This window comes from Mycteria americana, chromosome 6 (assembly GCF_035582795.1).
Source record: "Mycteria americana isolate JAX WOST 10 ecotype Jacksonville Zoo and Gardens chromosome 6, USCA_MyAme_1.0, whole genome shotgun sequence".
Lineage (NCBI taxonomy): Eukaryota > Metazoa > Chordata > Aves > Ciconiiformes > Ciconiidae > Mycteria > Mycteria americana.
The window spans coordinates 6,012,904-6,030,860 of NC_134370.1; the positions used below are offsets into that span (position 1 = coordinate 6,012,904).

At 38.1% G+C, this 17,957-nt stretch overlaps 1 protein-coding gene across 7 annotated transcripts in view; it reads right to left on the reverse strand.

Annotated features, from left to right (window-relative positions):
* TACC2 (transforming acidic coiled-coil containing protein 2) overlaps nt 1-10,799 on the reverse strand; it is a 151,580-nt gene extending 140,781 nt beyond the window's left edge. For 6 of the 7 annotated variants that reach the window (XM_075504409.1, XM_075504411.1, XM_075504408.1 and 3 more), the window contains exon 1: nt 9,938-9,975. The gene's annotated coding sequence lies outside the window, so the exon portion shown is untranslated. Of the gene's footprint in view, nt 1-9,937; nt 9,976-10,565 lie in introns of those variants that run through there. The other variant, XM_075504407.1, reaches the window with a different exon arrangement.
* Between the last annotated feature and the right edge of the window lie 7,158 nt (nt 10,800-17,957).

Consider the following 17,957-nt stretch of genomic DNA (forward strand, 5'->3'; position numbering starts at 1 on the left):
TATTATGCATAGCACCCTTAGAAGTGATTTTAGAAAGTAGTGAGAGACATCAAGTGCCTGCAAGAATTCACCTCTTGTTTTAGTCTCTGTACAGACAGTCCCTCCTCCCTCCTTCAGATCTTTTAGTCTAAACATTCATGGTGCATATTTCTTTGGAGATTAATTGATTTGCCCAAGGTAAAAAAACCGACCAAGTGGCAGAACTAGGATGACAGCACTGGCTTCCTCGGCATGCTCCATTTGCCAGACTATGCTGGAATTTCAGTTAATGTTGTTCAAACCTCCATCAGGAGGTACCCTTCCTAAAGCAACATGGGGGTGCTAATTAATTTTTTTTTTACATTCTGACTAGGAATATTTTCCCAGCTGAAAAAAAGAAGCCTGTCATTTCAGCTTGTAACAGAACTTTCATAATACTATATAGTTTCGTGCAATAATAAATAAAAGTGATTCTGGAAATCTTAGGTGTGATTCTGTTGCCTAAAAGAGACATTTAGTGTCACGCTGGACATTTAGTGTCACCTTAGGGTATCCTGCTTATTCCTTAACTGCTTCTCTGGAAGACATGGGTCTCAGATAAGTTTTGTGTTTTATCTGCCAGTCCCACGAAGATGTCACGGCCACCTCAGGGTATCTAAAATGGTTCTCAGTGCCTACATCTGTGGATCTGAATAATCTTTCTCTTGTGCATTGAGCATTAAATGTTTTGAGCACATGTATATTCCCTTTCATTTGCACTGATTGCAGATGTCAAAGTAATGCAGAGGACTTAGTCTTCAAAAGTGATGCCAAAAGTATTTCACAAAATATATATGATCCAAAAAATAACATCCAAGTATTGGAGCATTTCTCTTTCCAAACCACATTTATACCAGCAGTTTTTCACCAGATTCCATATGCAGCACTTAAGTCAGTGGGAAGGCTGTTGATCCAGAGGAAGCACACAGCTCTGTGCAGTGGCACTGACTCTCTCTCTGTCCACATGCAGTATGTGGCTATGGAGAGCTGGATAAAGGCTTCATATTTAAGTTCCTAATGCCACAACCAGCTAGCAGGGCTTGGGAGCTATAGAGGAGGCTGACCCACATAGCTCAACTCGACAATCTGTGCCTATCATTGTGCAGGACTGCAAATGATTTCCTTATTATTATTGCCTGCCTTTTATAAACAGCTGATTATGATTTATGAAAAATATCTCACCCATACTTGTACTATGAGACATATATGATTGTATAATTCAGGTCCATAGCCACCCTGGCAGAGCGCACGTGTGTTGTCGCACTGTAAATGCACAGTCATTCACTCAAAGTGAAGGATCCTTGTTCCAAAACCTCAAAGATGAGGCAGGAAGAACATTACTCTGACTTGGGGCAAAGTTTTGGAAGGAGTGGTGGGAGGTCTGAGGGGATGGGTGGATTTTCAGAACCTGCTGGCTCTCTGCTCCCAGAGCTAGTCTGCCTGCTGTGGTGTCCAGTCACAGCACTGGGAATAGCGGGACACAACTCAGAGAGACACAAATCCATGTTATGTTGAGGCAGAAAAGGAGACATAAACAATGTGGGGACCAGTTGGTTTAACACGTCTCTATAGGCACATATAAAGCATGGGAAGAACACATCACAAGGTGAATTATTTCTTGCCTCTTTTCAGGTTCTTTCTTCTTCAAACTATTTTCCTTGCTGTCCCCTCTGCAGTGTTTACCTGTTACTTCTGTCCATGCATTCCCTTTTTTGTCCTCCGTTTGGCCAAGATACTCAGTGGAAATACAAGGGAGAGCAAAGACTTGCCATAAGGTCTGGTTTTAGGAGAGCTGAGGAGAATGGCAGAGAAGAGGCAAGGTGAAAGCTGCTCAGAAGGTGAGAGATTCCTTCCTTCTTGTTCTCCTTTAGCTGTGAAGTCTGAACCAGCTGTCTCTCCCTAATTGCGATGGCAGCAGTATTTCATCTCCTGCTTTCCTGGCCCGAGGTGTGTGTTGACATGTCAGAGTTGGCAGGTTGCAGCTGCTTTCTGGGCTTCGTGCTAACACACCCTTCACGCCCATACAAATATCACAGGAGAGGAGGACTTATTCTTGGGCTTCTAGAAAGCCTCCAACACCCTGAGACTTTTCTTGGGCTGAGGGGTGGATGCTTCTTGATTTTTTGTGCTGGCCCAACACAGGTACATAATCATGTATACACACACTCGCACACATATATATGCACTCCCACACGTATATATTACATATTATGTATATATAAATACATATATCCTATACAGGTTATATCCTTCATCCTCAGTTAGAGACCATTTAGCCTGAAGCTGTTTTTCATAATCTCCTGATAGTTGTTTGATCGCTGGGTGAGAATAAATTAGGTTATAAACTCAGCTATTGAATATTTAGCAATGAACAACATTCTCACTCCAGATGTGCTGTGTTGTATCAGTAGTGAGGGCAGGCTACGAAAATAAGCCTCTCAGTAGACTTGCACCTTAAGACAACTTGTTAATAGCCAGACCAGGGTTAGGTTTCAGACTCTAGTCCAAGCAATTATACTAGATCTTTGCAGGACTAACTCTGGGAACTGAGTCACTGACCGCTGAAATAATTTTGTAGTCAAGATAATGATCACAAAGCCATGAATCATTGTTTACAAAGATGCTGAAGGTGGCTGAAAAAACATTTACTTTGAAATTAAACGGGTCGAGTTTCTTCAATCTTCTGCACCTTGAAAATAGTTATATTAAGTAAGCACAACTTACATTCATGTACTGTAGATATTTAGGTAGGATTACTTATGCAAGTTCTTCACTGATTCACAAAGCAGGATAACACAGCCGACATTTTACAAAACTAGAAATTGAGGCACAGAAGGCTTGAGTGGTTAGGCCATTAATATATTGTGTAATCCTGGACTAAACAGGAAAATAGGGCTAGCGTTCAGCCCTCAGAATATCAGTACAGAATGAAAATAATTACTGATTTGATTTAGCACTGCTGTTCTAAAAGAATAAGTTATATTTTACATGGAATGTGTACTGAATGAAGGACTTTTCTCAAGGATGTGACACTGATTTAGCCCTGCACAAAAAGACCCCATCACATTTCAAGGCTAATCACGACCAAAGTAATTCCTTAGGCTTAATTGCAAGGGCCAGCCAAGAACATTTTTGTGCACAGTGACATCACAGAGGTATCATTAAAGATATAATAAATAAAGAAGGAAAGAAAAACAGTAAGGCTAAAATATTTTTACGTGCTTTTTTTCAAAGGATAATAATTGTATAATGAGAGTGCTTCCTTACTGTCATTACCATTGTTTCATCACTGTTATAACATAATGTTTACAATGAATGTAATAAATGAATGTTTAAGATTAATATGAATGTAAATTATAAACCTATTATTTTCCCCCTTGACTCCTTTGATTCAACTAAGCAGGCGTGCAAAACAAGATTGAGAAGTCAGTTAAAGACACTCCCTAAATTTTTTACGATGATCTGGGGACAATGACTGATGCCCAAACTGCATTATCCTAGTCTAAATTGGAGCTCTTGATGTTTGCCTTTGTGGTAGTGGCTTTTTTAAAAGATGATCTAATGCTATGTTGGTGGGAAGTGGTCCTAGTGATCCTTGATGGTTGGTGGAGATAAAGTTAACTAAGCTGCTCACTGTTGTTACAGGTGGCAGAAGTCTTCATCCTTTTGACAGACATAAACCTTATCAGCTTCTCCTAATGACAGATTTAAACTCATATAACGTATTGCCTTGTCCAGCTGGGTCTACACTATTTATATTCATGTTATCATTTTCCACTAATATAAACAATATCCAGTTTCAGAAGTTAACTCCTAATTTATAGGTGTATTTTTCCGTTGGCATTTCTTCATCGTTAGTGAATATGTTAGATGCAGGCTTTGCAGTACTTTAACTCAATCTCAGTTTTGATTTGGGGAAGGCTCCCTGGAGACCAGGCTCACAAAGTAATTGTTGTTATACATAATTAGGCACTATAGTTACATTTTTAAGCAGGGATTGTAATACTGAATGAAAATTTGGGCAGAAAATCTTCAGAAATCATCTGCAAATGGCTGCAATATTGTCTTCCTGAGTCTGCAAACGGCCTGGTTCTTATGATGTGAATGTCCCCTTTTGTCTCAGTAAGATTTTAACATCAAAATCTAATTATGATTTTTGAATATCGGCTATAGTTATTTTGGTTTTGATCATTACAACAGATGGAACTTGACAGATGAGCAGATGAAATTTGATTTTGCAGTTGGTTTCTATTATCTACTATTTATCTATTTGTCTACTGTCATTGAGCTGTTCTTTTCATCCCTAAGAAAATAACAAAAGGTAATAAAGTGAATGGAAATGAGCAACATTGCCCTAGTTCTCCTCCAGCTGCACCTACGATGTCTATAACCTTAGCACACAGTGCTATCACTGCAATCCAGTGACTGGATTCATATTTGGATGTGGACTCAAAAGTAAAAATGGTGATTCATTGGGGTGCAAAATCCCAAGAGTCAGCACTGATATGTTAGATGATGGCAGAAGACCAGTGCAATGGGAAAAGTAGCACTCAAGGTTTTTAGCTTGAGAGATTTTTTTGAGATTTCATCTTTCAGCTAGAACTATTACATGTTTATGCAAGCCTTATGACTGTCTCTTTTGGATATTAAAGATCCAAGTGCCTTTTGGTACTGCACGTCCTTGACTTGCTGGCAAAAAACTACCTTTGCCTGTTAGAGCAGGAGCTAATATTAAAAAGAATGCCTAGGCTGATGCTATATGCAAGTTCACAGATGACACTTTTGTCTCCCAGTTACATCAATTGTTTTTAACTAATCATAAAGCACTTCGAGATATTAGTAAATGGAAAAATATAAAACTTCTACTCTTAACATGAAACCATGACAGAATGTAGGGAACTAATATCAGTCACTAGTAGCCAAAAAGTGGATACTAACCATATTTCAAGTCAGTGGAATGAGCACAAAATAAGGCCTACAGTTGTTTGTCCAGTTTAATGTTCATATATGATTGGAGTATATACAGTACCACCTTTTGTAACTAAAGGGATAAAGTGAATCAAGATGGTTTTCTTCTTGTATCCAGATGCGATTCTTTTTTTGTTGTATGAGCAAACTCTTAAGGGTTAGATGGTGAAGTCCTGTACAGCTAGAAAAGAATAATCTTCTCTGAAATGTGTGATAGCCTATAGGTTGAATCAAACCTCTTTAAACTTCAGATGTAAGAACAGAACTTGGCATAGAAAGGTATGATGAGACTGTAGGATATGTTAATGCAAAAGGCTTAAGCGCAATTTCCAAAACTCTTGAAATCTTTTTACCAATAGAAATGGTTTAATAGTGCCACGAATATCGAATATCGGTTTTGGGCTGGCAAGTCTTCATGCAGGGACTAAATATTGCATGTATGACAATTAAGAAATGTTAAGGCTAGTTTATTAGAATGCAAGAGTATGTCCACGCTCAATGCTCCTGACACACATCACCTTTTGCTGTGAACAGTGCAATGAGTTAAGAGTCTACCAGAGAAACTGAAAAAATCCCCCAACTTTACATAGACCATGAATTCAAACCTCCTGCCCCCTTGCATCATGCAGAGATTTTCATATGGGTTCAATAAAACTGTGCAATGCTCCAAATTTGTGGGTAAAATCAGCTCTTTCTCATAAAGAAAGTGGTTAAGTATAATTTTCAGTTTACAGTTGGAAGTGGCATGGAAACTGTGAGTAATAGACAATGTAACAAGTAGGCATGCAACTTATTCCAACAGTTAATAATAATTACTGTAGCTTCAATTGTATCAATATGCTGTATATATAATACACAGACACATACAGAAATATAAACCCAAAGTCTTTATAGTCTAATCAAAAGCTTTTTTGTGAAGATGAAAAATAGGTCAACAGCTCACTTTATACTAGGATAATAGTAACAAAAGTGACAGACACTATGTATAATACATCACACATGTATAATATATCCCTCTGAAGTGTTGGAGGATTCACAGTCTATATCATGCTAAAACCAAAATGGAGCACGTTAAAATCTAGGCATGTAAGGTCCAAAACTGTGCTGTAAAATTTAGGATTTTGATACCCATGAACTGCTTTTTTTGTGCTTTTTTCCCTTCCCTTACTGCAGTAATCTTTGTGCTTCTGGCTTCAACTAGGAGTTGCTCATGATGTCAGAGTGTGTTAACATCAAAAATTGGTTTTGCTCCAGAAGATCTAGACACATCCTCTCTGCCTCTTTTGGAGGGTGAGTGAAAACCTGATGTTGAACCTTCAGTGCACAGAAATGGTGCTGTTTGGCTACACTTCATAGGATCATAGAAAATAGGGTTGAGGGACATATCCCTCCTCTATTTTAGTGTATATCTCCCCAAAATAGTTACATTTTTTACAGGTCTGCTGGAGGAAGCATGTTTTGGGAATGGAAGAAAATGTTCTGAAATTGTATTTCCCAAAGAACTCCTTTGAAAATATATGCCATTTGGTCTAATTTGTTCAATTCCTCAGTCAGATCTGTTCCGCAGAAACAGCTATAGTGTTGGTCACTAAGGAAGTTTCCTGTTTTCTTTCATTGCCTCTAGGGAGATTACTTTGTGGTCCTTCTTTCTTACTCACAATTATACTGGTCCTGTTTCCTTCTAAAATATTTCTGTTGCAAGTATGGCAACCATTCATATAAAAAAATATTAGCATGATATCTGTCACACTATGTTTTGATAGCAAGAAAAAGTCTTTACACTATACACCCAGTCAGGTTGCCATGAATATGTGAATCTTTTCTGACTACTTATATTCAGAAAAGCAGATTTCATCTAAGTAACAAAAGAAATTGTTCTTACCTTTTATTTATGTACAGTCCTATTACAGTCCTATAAAAGTCCCCACAGCACACTATTGCTTTACACATGAAGCAAACAAACATATTCTAATCCATTTGCAAGGACTCAGAGCTGGCTGAGTCTTGGGTTTGACCAAGAACCAAGAGTGCTAGCTGGATCATATGCTTGCTGTGAAACCAGAGAAGTAAATGAGTCTGTCAAGTCCTAACTAGCATTTTATGACAAATTTAATTTGGCAAGACTATATGGTTCAGTATTTTGTCAAACTTGCTGAGCCTTGTATATTCTGTATATGTATCTTGATCAACTGATATATTTTCATAATATTGCATTCAGGAGCTTCTAATGAAAACACACAAAAATTAAATCGAGCTTTGTTTCACCATGCAATTTTTAGAAGGCAGTAGTTAAAAAGGATTATGTCAAGAAAAATAAGAACTATAATCTGTGATGGCTCTACTCTTATACTGGCTGTCAGCAGTGTAACTCTTCAAACAATTAGTTGCTGCAACTGAATGTAGAATCAACTGAATTTAAGCTGCTCATTTAGCTTTAAGCTTAGATCTTAGATGTAGGGTAAAGTTTTACTCTTTTCAGACTTGTTATGGAATTAAGGGGCTTCTATAAACTTTGTTACTCTGGCATCAGAAAACACAAAAGCTGATCTGAAAGTCTTCTGCAGCCTGAGTAGTGGCTCCCACCTCCCCCAGAATGAAGGCCCATCTTTCCAGAAAAAAGGTCAGTGGTCAGTATTAAAGCTTGTTTTGACTTCTCTCACTGAAAGAAGCAGCACAGCACTGATTAAAAGCTGCCCAGTATTACAGGTCAAACATTCTCTAATACTGCCATAAAATCATTCTCCAATGCTGCTGTTCTCTAATACTGCCATTCTCTAATACTGCCATAAAAGATGATAGATATAAGAGAATTTTAAAGAAAGCTTCAAGTGATGAGAAAGGAATATCCTCAATGTTCTTCAAAAATACCTTCCTCCCATCCAGCTGAATGGAAGTTGCCAATGAAGACAGGGACCCTACCACAGCCTACAGAAGATTTCACAACCTGAACCTTCACGGTGATGTCTCCCCCTTGGGCCCCCTCCACTGCCTACTCTGGAAGCTCTCCAAAGTATTGCTTCTATTTCTATCCTGCTTGCTTTCTATCAAGCCCCACAAAATAACAAGCAAGCAATTTACAATGTAAATTATTTTTTGTATAAGGGGGAAATGGTCTGCAGGCATACCTGTAAGTATGAAGTATAAGGTTGGAAGCAGGGACATTTATTTTATTTCTTTTTTGCAGTAGGCTGTTTGTGTGCCTTTGAACAGGTGTCCTTTCTAATCAGCCCCACAACCCAGTGCCCATGTGACAATCCAAGCACATCCAGTCATTGACAACCTGCTTTACTGATAAAATCACCGAGCTATAATATAACTTAGATCAGCTTAGACCAGCTTTTTCCTAGACTAGGTTGCTTTCCACAGCTTGCCCTGGGATTGTCAAAACGCTTGATGAAAAATACTAACTAGATAATTCTGGAGCATGTGCAAAGTGATTACTGATCTCCCTAAGCCAGGGTATCCAAGCCTGTCATTGCCACAGATCTCTGTTTTAAAGATGGAAGAACGCATGGATGTAAATGTAGATGTGGATGCAGGTGGCAGGGTACTGAAAACTAAGCCAATGAGGATTAGATCTTCCATCCATAGGCCCATCTGACATTTCTGGCCAGCTACCAGCCCTTCTACCTTTCTCCTTTCCAAAATCCCTTTAAAATAAGATTTATGGATATATGTATTAGCATCTACTTAATTATGATCTCAGTCTATAATTAAAAAGCTCCCACATGAAGGGATGGAGATTTTTTTCTTAACTCCTACATGTATAGCAGGTTTCTAACCCATCTCGTGGGCTGTGTAAAGGGAAAAAGGTCTACGCCAAGGTAATTAGCAGCTTGATCCTGAATAGCTGAATCATGAAAAACAAATTCAAGCTATAAGCACTCTATTTTTTTAGAAGATCAGGTTTTGTAGGAAATACCAACTTTATAATACAGATAAAAGCATGTCTGCCATTGTCATCCTGTGTTTGTCAATATGATTGTTAGTTTCTGCCTGAAGATAAACCTATCCTTTTAAAGGCAGATTACTTGAAAAATAGTTTCCAAAACATACAAAACATTGTGGTAATATAAACCCTGTTCACTAAAAAAATCCAGAAATATTTGAAGTGGCCATGGTCTTACATGTTGACAACATATTTCAATATAATGCCATCAACGTTCAAAATAATAACATAACCAAATTCTTGTTAATCTCAAACTAGTGAAGTATTATTTTAATCTGATTAGTTCTCCTAGTGGGAAAGGATAGAAGTGACTTCAACTGCCTAAAGATCTATAAAAGGTTTGGGTCACCAGAGACAATATTCTACCTACGGATGTTCAGTGTTGTGTTTTACAGCCTGAAGCAAACTTCATTATGCATGAAAGGACGAAACATCGTAGTCAGTTCTCACTTAAGAACATCGTCAAACATCTGCATAATCTTTCTAGTGTCTAGCCAGCTAATTTTATCTCTGAAATTCTGCATGAGAAACACACATTCTTGTCGTTACATGGCAACTTAAAATCAACAAGCAATCCTTTCTGAAACAAATCCTTAGAACTATTTCTGAAAAAAAGAACAACAGTGGAAGAGAGCCATATTTAAAAACTCCAGCATTTGCAAATAGCTATTACAGTCTGTAATGTTGTAACATGTTTTTAAAACAGCTATTTTAGGACATGCACACTTAATGATCAGTCTCTTGGTCTTAGAAAGATACCGACTAAATAGACACTATCCTGTAGGCTACTTCATAGGTTATGTGGATTGTAAAAGAAGTTATACAAGAGATCATGAAACTATAGAACCTCACAGGAGCCACTGGTTTTTTTTGGTAAGGAGAAAAGTTTCTTTTACTTATAAGACACTTCCTTTGCCTTTTTGTAATGTCTAAAACATAATTAGTAAACTGTTTTGAGTCTAGACATTTTCAAATTTAAAGAACCAATAAAAAATTACTTACCCAATTATCTTCTAGACTAAAAATGAAAATGTACCACTCTGTCCCTGATTTTTATAACCTTCTGCACTCCTTCACTCCTAGCTGGTGTATGGATCTCCTTTCTCCCTGGATCACATGAAAGTGTTCTATTAATGTGAATTGGCTTATGTTTGAGAACACTATGCTGGATAGCTATGAAGTGTAAGGAATCTGACCCAGGGAGCTGTAGGGCTATGACACATCAGTTCTTCACAGGAATTCTCAGTTGCTGGATGAGAATAACAGGAGATAGGTCCTGTACACTGGGTGCAGACTGCTGTTGTTGCTGTTAGTATACCGTTTGCTTAAGGCAGTGAGACAAGTTCCATCATACACCAATGTAACTGGAATTTTACCCTCTGGCTTTTCACTGCAGAACTGTAACTACTAAGTGTCAGGCTGTCTCTCTCACCCATCTAACTTAGTAAGCTCAGTTTGGGAAAATGAATCAGTTTAGCACGTGACAAATATATATAACCACAGCATCGCTAAAAGTCATAGCTGCCTTAAGAAAACCATTGCAAGTCAGCACTGCTCCACATATGTCATGAGGAATGATTTGCTGGAGTTCAGAATAAACATTTAAAGTCTGGCAATGCTAGTAGATTACCTGGCAGGAGGGAGAGAAGGAAAAAGCAGAAGTCACCTGCCTCCATTCCATTCTTCATCCCTTTGCCTGTCTTCAGTCTCCTCTTGCCTGCACAGTCAGAAAAGAGGGAAAGCAGCTTGTCTCCTCTCACGATGGGTAAGATGGATCTTTCGGCCCACTTGTTTGAATGTAGTGGTTGAAGTTAGAGCGTTACAGCTGTGATCCCTTCAGGAAAAAACCATGCGACTTCAGTACAGAGTTGTCGTAACTATAAACCCCCAAAGCACGTGTCACTGGAATAGGAAACCCACACCAATCATAGAAATGACTTTAAAGTAGAGCATGTTTCCAGCTACATGGTACTTTTGGAAAATCCTCCTTTGGAATACATTATTTCAGAGAGGAAAAAATTATTTCTTTCAAAATAGGTGTGGGTCACAGGCCTTTAAACACATGTAATAAAAATATATTCACATCAGCACAAGATGTGAAGAAATAATTGCTGTGATAGGATTAAACCTATCACAGAAGTGCTCAGGTTTAAGTTAATTGTTTGCATGGTGTTGGGAATGTCTGATAGGTGATAACTTCTAGAGATTGCTATAAAGAAAAGTTAATTCCTATGAGTTTTCTGGGAATACAGAAATTATTGGCATATTAAAATTTCAATGTCAAAAACCTGCCATGCAGTTATGCAAAATATGGGCACAACTCTACAGAGCACTAATTAGCTTTTTCTTTTCCAAAAATCTGACATTGTTCTGCATTTGCTTTTAATTCCATTGTTCCTCCATTAGAAATGTACTGGATGGACCACCAAGGCAGCAGCTGTCTGGCTGTTCTCCACTCTGGGGCATCATTGATGTATGCATATATTTCCTGCTCCTTCTTGCAAAGATTTTTTTTTTATTTTCCTAAACTAAATTGCTGTTTGATTGTAGGGAAAAAGTGGAAGGTTTTGAGCATTTTAGTGTCCGCCAACATGACTTCCACACATTGTAGTAGCAACTTTGTGTCAATCTTTCACTTGATGAAACCTTCCAAGTCATTAAAAAGAAACAGTTCCTGGTGCCAATGAGGGTTTGATCCTGTCGGGTTTTTTTTCCCTGACATCCCACCAGATTGGCCCCATTTTTTTTCAGAGTTCTATTAATAATTGTTCCTTCATATTGCTCTGAAAATACCTTCGTAGACTGGCACAGCATATACTGTGATTTGATGGGCTGTAACCTAATCCACTCTGCTGAAAGAATATCTGGTGCTAGATTTTTACCTCCCACAGGATTATCTGTAAATATGGAAATAAAAGCTTCTGCAAGAACCAAGTACATGAACTTACACTTCTACATTGCTAAAACAATTTTTTTTAAGTTAGCTGCACTCATTAAAAGAAATTCCCCTCATCTGTGTTTGCTTGCAGAGCTGGCAGCTGAATGGCAAGTATCTCAAGCCATTTTGTTTCTGATGTTTTCAATTAGTCTAGGCCCCATTTCAGATTATCTTTATGTTAGGAACAGATATCACTGGGCAACAGGTCCTGCATGTCAGTGTTCTCAGACAATGAATTTCTTGCTTTATCTCTTCGTCCCGAATAGTAGCTGTCCTGGTTTCAGCTGGGATAGAGTTAATTTTCTTTCTAGTAGCTGGTATAGAGCCATGTTTTGGATTTAGTATGAGACTAATGTTGATACCACACTGATGTTTTAGTTGTTGCTAGGTACTGCTTACACTGGTCAAGGACTTTTCAGCTTCCCCTGCTCTGCCGGGTGTACAAGAAGCTGGGAGGGGGCACAGCCAAACTGGCCAAAGGGCTATGCCACACCATATGGCATCATGCTCAATATAGAAACTGGGGGGAGTTGGCTGGGGGGCAGCGATCGCTGCTCGGGGACGGGCTGGGCGTTGGTCAGTGGGTGCTGAGCAGTTGCATCATTTGGGTTTTATTGTTTTTCCCTGCGTTTTGTTACTCTCTGTCTCTCTTGTTATTGTCCTTTTCATTACAATTTATTATTGTTATTGTTATTGTTATTTTATTTAAATTATTAAACTCTTCTTATCTCAGCCCATGAGTTTTCTTACTTGTGCTTTTCTGATTCTCTCCCCCATCCCCCTGGGAGGGGGGAGGGTGAGCGAGCAGCTTCATGGTGCTCAGTTGCCGACTGGGGTTAAACCACGACAGTAGCATTTATTTTGGTGTATTCAAGGGAAGTGCAAAAAGTTTATGCTTTAAAATCGTATGCAACACTCCTGGACAGTGACTAAATGGTCTCATTTAAAACCGTGTCTTTTTCCATTAAGGCCTAGGAACATCTGCTAGCAGATTGGGGATCTTCACACCAGGAGACCAATCTTCTAGAACTGGACAAATGATTAGATTTGGTACTAAATCGAATGGTGGTAGATCCACAGTTTATTGGCTCTAGGTGAGAGCACCTGCATGCTGGGCAGCTCCTGAGCTATCCGAGATGCACAGTCAATACCACTGGTAATTCACTTCTCAGCACCATAAAAAAAACTGCGTTGTTTCTCTGTATTTGATGACAATGGAGACTGCCTATTGCTTGCTGAAATACAGTATCCATTTGAGCTGCTGCGTATCATGGTGTATACAAAGTACGCAGCATTAAGAATTAGAATTCAGTTGGAGATCCTCTGCTAAATGCCAGAAACTTTATGTGCATTTCTGCACTCTGAGAGGAGGAAAAAGAGGGAATGGTGAAATCTGCACACAGTGAATCTCTCCGAATAAATTTTAAATATTTATTTTAAGATTCCTCTGTGTGAGTCTTCTCATGTCAACGAGAATAAGGTTTTGCATATATTCATGTATGAGAACTGAATGGGTGTCAGACGAAAAAATAGTCTTGGTGAGTAAAAACAATTTGAAAATCTCACAATCAACTGAATATGGACCATTTTCTCAAGTCACTGTTTTCACTGTTGATGATAACAATTGGCATATATACACAATAATAGTCAGGAAAGTAGAGATCTGATCATCTGGACAAGCAGAACTCTCAAAATAAAAATGCAGGAGAATGTCTGGCAATGTTGCAAGATGTTTAGTTCATATTAAGCATAGTCAGATGATATTAAAAAATTGTAACTTACATATACTTGCATTTGTTGAGCCTATATTTGCATCCTGACATCTGGACTCACTGGGAAGAGAAAGTCCACATACGTTAAGGGCATGTATGGTAGTTTCTTAATAATATCCCCCTATATTTTCCTTTTTTCTGAAGCTGTATGTTGTGAGTCAGCTTACAGAAGGCAATGGTATTATTTTGGAATGTGAGGTCTGGGACATGAAAGGTGATATTGCATGTGTTGTAAATTAATTTTCAGATAAATAATGTAATTCTTAAACAGAGTTAGTGGCATAGAGGCAGAATCTGCTGGTTGCATGGTGCCACTTCTGGCTTTCAGCAGTTAAACTCTTTGAAAATCAGCTTACTGTACAGTCTGCTCACGTTTTCCTAAGAAAATAATTGTCAGTGGGATGCCATATCACTGTGAATGGGAGGGGAATTCTCTTGAATAATGCACAATATGCCCTTGCTGTAGCTGAGACTGGTAAGAGTTCCTCACAACCTGTCCTATAGCCTGACACACCATTTTTAGCCCTCATTCTTCTGCTCTTCGATGCCTTTCACTGTCTGTATCAGGAACCTGCTGCCCACAATACTGCTACAGCATAGGTCAAAAACCATTCACTTGGTAAGATGGTTTCTGGACAACTGTTACAGAAAGAGCTGGAAATACAGCATCCAGTTACTGCACAATTTAGGCACTTCTTCCCACTGAAATCAACAGGAGTCAAGAACCTAGACATCTTTGTAGGTCTAAGGCAGGTCTGCAGAACGTATGTGCCTACCTACGTGCAGGATAATCAGTGCTGGCACCATGGCTCTGTGTCACCCTCCAGTCACAAGACAGCACACTAACACTTGTGCTGGCTGACACTTCCACCACTGCAATTCTGTCCTCCTGCAAAAAGGTGAAGTTATTATACCTTTACGCTCGGTGCTTCCAGAATTCAGTTTCTGCAGATGACACAAGAGGATGTGATACTTGGTTATGCTGTCTGAAACTGCCAGTCTGTTCTCTGCAACAAGAAGATGGAATAGGAATGAGGAGTCCTGATAGCATCCACCTTCTGTCTCACACATCGCTGCATGATGTGTGTGGACAGACTGGTCCACACGAAGAGCAGCAGTATGCTTTTCCTCTCATTCCTACCACTCCCAAGTGACATGTGTAGCTTCAGTGAAAAGTTTTTTGTGATGCAACTGAAAACTGAATTCAGATTAAACTCCAGTGATCTGTGTGGGGTGGTCTTATTTCACATATAAATACAAGCTACTGTAGGAATGTGACAGTAATTGTTGAAATCCTTTTATGGTGCACAGTATTCTTGTTAAAAGTGAATTTATATGCCACATGGTATTTGTTGCACTATTGTACTTTTTAGTGTTTCATTTTTGGTTAATGTGGGTTGCCTCTTTAAGAACACTTTTTGCTACTTTAGCGTATATTTGAGACAAAGAGCAGTCTGTGGGATATTTTGCTCTTGTACCCAATGAGTAAAAGGCCCTGCTTGTCTAGGCACCACGAAAGGTCAAACATAGATTTCACGAAAGCAAGCATCATCTTTGGAAACACAAGATTAGCGTTTGTATGAGACTGGATTCAACAGGATTTCCTCAGCAAGGTATTGAATCTTTCACTGCATATTGAACCTTTTACTGCTTTGCCTCCCACCCAGCTCAGAATTTTGCATTTTGTACTGTATTACAAAGTCTTTGGAATAGGGAATATTTCTTACTATGTGTTTGTGTACTGCATTGTACAATGGGCCCCAGTCTTGTTTGGAACCTCTCTTGAGACTTTCTGTGTTAGGGTCCAAAAGCGTATTACTCATAATGAATTTGCAATGCAAATTTGACAGCACTCTACTAGTCACACAAAGTGTAAGAATAGAAAATTGTTCAATAATCCAAACTATAATTCAATCATTTCGTACTGAAAAATGAAATATTTCAAACATATATTTTGAAAGATAGATTATGCATAGTTGCACTCTGTAGTCCAGCAGAAGTTTGAGGAAGACAAGGTAGATCCATGACTGTATACTGAATCAGTCTGATCTATGAAGATGTTTTAGAACACCTGCTAAAAATACTCTAATAAAACACCACAATAATTAGAGCAACACGATAATATTAATCACATAATGAAATACTAAGTGTAATGTATTTATATTTTGCAGCATTAATTTACTTTTGAAAATTAAGCAGAGAAAGCTACAAATAAATTCCTAGATTCCTTGCAATGAACAGGTATGATCTTTAAAAGGTCATTAGGAAAGTTCCTAGAAATCAACTTCTAATGTACTATATTGTTATTCTAATAATGTATTACAATAAAACCCTTATATTGATAATTTGGAATTACATTAAGTGGCATCTGTTGTCTTTGAAACAATGTATTTGGTTGAAATAATCCTTCAGGATGGAGTCAATGTTGTTGGAGTCAATGGATTCACACAAGGAATTAATTTTGATGGGCGGTATCTTTGCATGGATCAGAGCTTGTGCAAACTTGTAAAGAGTTTTGTATTAATTGTACCAACCTGTGGTAAGTCGTGCGTTTAGATTTTGCCTCAAGTTTCACAAGTATGAACCCAACACACCTCTGGATTAATGCTCAAGTAAATTATGAATGTATAAGAAAACATGGAGTTGACTGACATGCACTATGAGGAAAAGATTGTGTTTTGGGAGTTCAGGGGGATGGAAATCCCTGCTATTGTATGTGTTCTTTTAAAAAATCTGGGATTTATCAATGCAAGTAACAATACGTTTTTGTTGTTAATGATCCGCCCTCTTAATAAAATGACTTTTATTTTCTGTTAAAATTAGAGAATGCTTCATCCCAATGCCTTTTCTGTAATACAAAGTGTATTTCATCCTGTATCAGCAACATGAAAGATTCCCAAATTTGAAAATCTCCTATAATGCTCGTTCATTATACCTAGAATGCCTTCTTTTTCTAACTTGTTACATGAATATACATTAACAGTGAAGGAAGAGTCAGTTGCAAGAAGTAGTCTTGCAATTGTGAATCCTGTGTAAGAGAACTTGCTTTAGAACCAATAAAAAATTGGACTTCAATGATCCAAATTATGATGAAGCTACTTCTTTTTGTCTCTCTGGCTGCTTTACCAGACAATTTCCAGCCTACTGAAGCCCTCAAGAAGTCACTGTGAAAGCGTGAAGGGTCTGAACTCTCACCTCCTGTTTCGCAGTTTACTGAAATTGTAAAAACTTCTAGGCGATCCTGTCACTATGTTTGAAGGCTATGTAGCACACTGAAGCAGAGAGCATATGCATTACTGTAACATTATGAACTCCATCATTAAGGGGAGTTACATGCTGTAACCAGGAAAGCGGGAATTAAACCTTTCGCATATATGGCTGTGTTAAATTTCTTACAGATTATAGCATCTGGATATTATTACATATTCTTTTAATTCTCTTTTCATCAGAATCTTGTGCAAACTCTATATTCACAACTGAAATAGATTGCTAATGGTTGTTTTATCTGCTTGGTGTGATAACATAAAGCAAAAGTCTATTTCAAGGAACTCTTGAAGTAGGATCATCGGGATGTCAGAAATAATCATGCAGCACACTTCCTAAATGACTGATATTTATACAAGAGTTCTACTACTTATGATGAACTATGAGAAAATACGGGCAATGAGGGACATTACAGGGCCCAGTGCTCCGAATTAGAAGCTAGATCCACTGTTAAACTAAGCTCAACTCTAATGATACTGGCACTGGGAAAGGAATAGAAAGAGAGGAGAAACTATATATTAAAGAAATCTTTTTTAGTCTGCAATATAAAATGCTCATCACTAAAAGACAATTTGAATATTGCTGATTTTCCAGACTTGTAATGGTTGGTTGTGGATAACTTAAAAATACTGAAGATATATTTCTTCCTGGTACGTTAATAATACATATTCTTACATTTAACTCTGCTTTAACTTTGTTGTCTTTTGTATAAACAATGCCCCTGGTCATGATTAACTGATTTTGGAGTCTATTCCACTTCAAAGTATACATTTGTTACTTTATTTGCCAGAGCACAGATCCCTGCCTAGTGATTAATCTATACATATTATATGGAAATATATGTATTAGAGATGCTCAGTCCAGTATATTATCCCTTGGTCTCTAATTTTCACCTTCCCGCTCCTCAGATGTTAGAGAAGCTTAAAAGTAGATGAAAGATTTGTTACCATCAGGTGCATCGTTACATTTCCACTCCTTAATGAAGGTGAAAGTTGCAGGTCTTTTCTGCTCAACTTTTTAAAAGCAGATAAAAGCAGAAAACTCGCTT